Raw genomic sequence first — 3,609 nt, 5'->3', positions numbered from 1 at the left:
TTTTACAGATTGCCATGCTTAAAAGCATGGCTATATGTGGGCGATATGGAAAAAGCTTATTTCATCGAGCATGAATATAAACTACACACATTTTCATGGAGAAAACATCAATAGTTTACATCTGAAAATGATTATTTCAACTCAGGTAAACACCACAAGGGCATGTTCTAGAATAAAACTCACATAAAGGTCGTGCCCAGCGTAATCAAAAGCAAGATACAGAGACATGTTTACGTGATTGATGTGTACATTTACAAGCTTCACAACATTCTCGTGGGTTATCTCCCTCAGCAGCTACACCAATCAACAATTTGAAGCTGCTAAAAATCAACCCAAAGCACCCCATGGGATCCAAAAATTATAACTACACACAAATACAATTCAATTTCCACATCCCAACAACTGCATTACCTATTTAACTTCACCAACAATCAAACATCATAAAAAATGAAATATACAAATAAAATAAAATTTGAAACTAAAAGAAAAACAAAACACAACAAGTTTAGCTACTTGAGGTCCAAAATTTCACCACTTCCTTTAGCTAGAAACAAAGCAGAAAATGTATTGAAGACTTTGATAATAGAGTGAACAGTTCAATTTCCATGTTCTAACAACTGCATTACCTTAATCACCATCACGATTACCGTTAATTCATCATAAAAAACACATAGCAATAATCCATAAACAAAATTCACTATCAGTCAATAATTTTATTAGTAAAAAATTTTATTAAGCACAACAATAATCCATCAACAAAATTCACTATCCTACCTTGCAGCACCATCACGATCCTCATCACGGTGCCTACGGCTCAAACGACGAGCCCTACGAGCCATCCCATGGTCCCAAAAGAGCATGTGACCATGATAGCCACGGGGTGCCGCCTCAGACAATCCGGCCCGGTCACCTTCAAGCCAATGCCTCTTCCTCTTCTTCGTCCTCAATGACGCTTGACACGTTCTTCTTGTTTATCTGCTTCCTGGCATCTTCAACCATTTTGAGCGGGAAAAGATTCATGTTGATTGAAAGAGGGGTCTTGAGAGTGACGTAAGCCTTCTTGTAATCGGGTTTTGCAAAGAGGATGCCACCACGCTTCTTCTTCTTCCCTTCCATGTTTAGGGTTTGAACCCTCTCGACTACGAAGCCATAGAGGGACTCAAGGACGTGCTTTATCTTGATCTTGGTGGCGGATGGAATTGTCTTGAGTGTGATTCCTTGGATGTTGGTGAAGCTCGTTGGCATTAGTAGCTTTATTAGAAGGTTCGCAAACTGCTCCTGCGTGAGAAGGATCGAGGAGGAGGAGAAGAGAGTTGTAGCTGGGACTCGCGAAGGCGCCATGAGAGTGACGACAAACCCACCACCGCTGCTGCCGTCTTGTGTGTCTGGATGAGAAGGATGGAGGAGGAATGCTCGAATGAGGGAGAGAGGGAGGTGCCGCTGCTGCGTGAGTTAGGGTTAGGGGAATGGGGTACAAGGGTTTTGTTACTGCATTCTCATTCTCATTCTGCATTCTCATTCTCTCTATGTCACGCTTTTTAAGCGTGACAAAAAAACGTGGCTAAATCTCGAATCAATTGCCACCCTCATAAAAGCGTGGCCATAGACCCCTTTCGCCACGCTTTTTAAGCGTCGCAAGAAAAAACGTGGCCAAATCTGTAATCAATCACCACCCTCATAAAAGTGTGGCCATTGACCACTTTTGGCCACACTTTAAAGCGTAGCAAAAAAAGCGTGGTCGTAGGCCTTTTTCTTGTAGTGTCATACCAAAATTTTCAAAGATTCAAAATCTTACAAATAACGGTAAAGGTTATAATGATAATGATGAAGAAGATGGTAGTAGTTAGTTCTATCATTGAAAAATATTTTGTGAAAATTTTAAATCCACATAAATTATAAATAAAACTTTCACAAAATTAATTTTTATTATTATTTAATAAATTTTTTAACAAAAAAATTATACTATCTAAAAATAATATTATTAAAGACTAAAGTGTCTTTTATTTGTTTTAAGTTGGTTCTGTTTTTTTTTTTTTTTTTTTTTTGTCTTTTTATACTTCGCTTGTTGTGTTGAACTTTTTCTTTTAAAAAAAATTAAAATAAAAGATATTACAAAACTATAAAAAAAAATTAACCACTTTAATCATCCTAGACTTCACTTATACACTTATTTTGGACATTAAAGAGTATTGGAAAAAATTATTAAGGACAAATTGCATAAATAAATTAAATAGAGATCAAATAATCCAAATGTAGCTTTTGTAGAAATATTACACTTCGGTCTCTTTTATTTTTATTTAAGGTTAAAGTATATTTTTTGTCTCTAAAATTTGACAAATATTTTTAAAATATCTCTAAATTTTATTTTGTTTCAGTTTTGTTCCAAAAGTTTTTTATTTGCATCAAATATATCCTTAACGGCTAAATTTTCAAAAAATTTAAGCCAATAATACATGAAAATTATACTTGATTTGCTTGTGTTGAAGGTTGTTCTTATGAAATTGTTATTTAATTGGTCTTAAATTTTTTGAAAAATTAGCCGTTAGGGGTATATTTAATGCAAATCGAAAACTTTTGAGATAAAATTAAAACAAAATAAAATTTAAAGATATTTTTGAAACTTTTATCAAACTTTAAGGACAAAAAATATATTTTATCCTTTATTTAACCATCGGTTGAATGTTTGTATGGATTACACATTTTAACATAGCTATGGCACGTTAAAACATATTAATATATATGAAAGAGTGATACAACATAATACACTGGAGGTTCCAGGCTAGTACGAAGACTTTCGTGTTGAATCAAATCTGCATTAGGCTGCAGCAAATTATTTGGAGAAGCATAATTCGTTATTCCTTCCAGTGAATTATAAACAGATATATTATTAACAAATAAATAAATAAATAATGCTTACAATTAATTATTATAAGCATTGTTTAGTTTTTTTATTTATTATATACAAAATATTATTTTCAAAATTAAGTTGGTTAATTTTGTCTAATAATTAATTTAATAGTATGTTTAAATAAAATATAAAAAAACATCCTTTTTTAAAAAAATATTTTTAAAAAAAATATAAATTATAACTTTTATTAAAAAATATTTTTTTGTATTTTTTTAGTATTTTTATTTTTATTATTAAAAATTTATCAAATTTATTTTATTAAAAAATATATTTTTTTATCAACTTAATAATACTTAAATAAATACATTTTAAAAAAATAGCAGGGAGATTCAGGAGTAGATAGATTATATGAAATTGATAGATTTGGAGCTGTCAGGAAGAATGTACACATGATTTGGGAGATCCTCTTGTAGCAGAATAAATCGGGTGCTTGTGGATAGTGAATAGCAAGAGAACTTTGAGGGATTGTATTTAAAAGGCTTGGCAAGTCTTTTTTTTGTTGCTGCTGACAGGTGATAGTATCGAGATGTGCGTATAAATATGCGATGTGTTGTTTTACTTGTCTTTAGTTGTTGATTTTGTATTCTTTGGTTTTGTGGTGGTGTTTTTTCTTGACTTGTTTCTCACACCCTTGTGGGATGTTTGAGAGTTTTAATTATCGAAAAAAATATAAAATATTTTTTGAAAGGATCTATTTGGTG

The 3,609-nt window shown here is 32.0% G+C and overlaps 1 pseudogene; it reads right to left on the bottom strand.

Annotated features, from left to right (window-relative positions):
* Nucleotides 1–770: 770 nt before the first annotated feature.
* Nucleotides 771–1,341, bottom strand: LOC107645997 (uncharacterized; annotated as a pseudogene).
* Nucleotides 1,342–3,609: the final 2,268 nt, after the last annotated feature.

Source organism: Arachis ipaensis, chromosome B1 (assembly GCF_059453495.1).
Source record: "Arachis ipaensis isolate K30076 ecotype BB chromosome B1, ASM5945349v1, whole genome shotgun sequence".
In the NCBI taxonomy this organism is placed as follows: Eukaryota; Viridiplantae; Streptophyta; class Magnoliopsida; order Fabales; family Fabaceae; genus Arachis; species Arachis ipaensis.
Note: the sequence above shows the minus strand (reverse complement) of the source record. Positions and strands in the feature narration are given on the sequence as shown.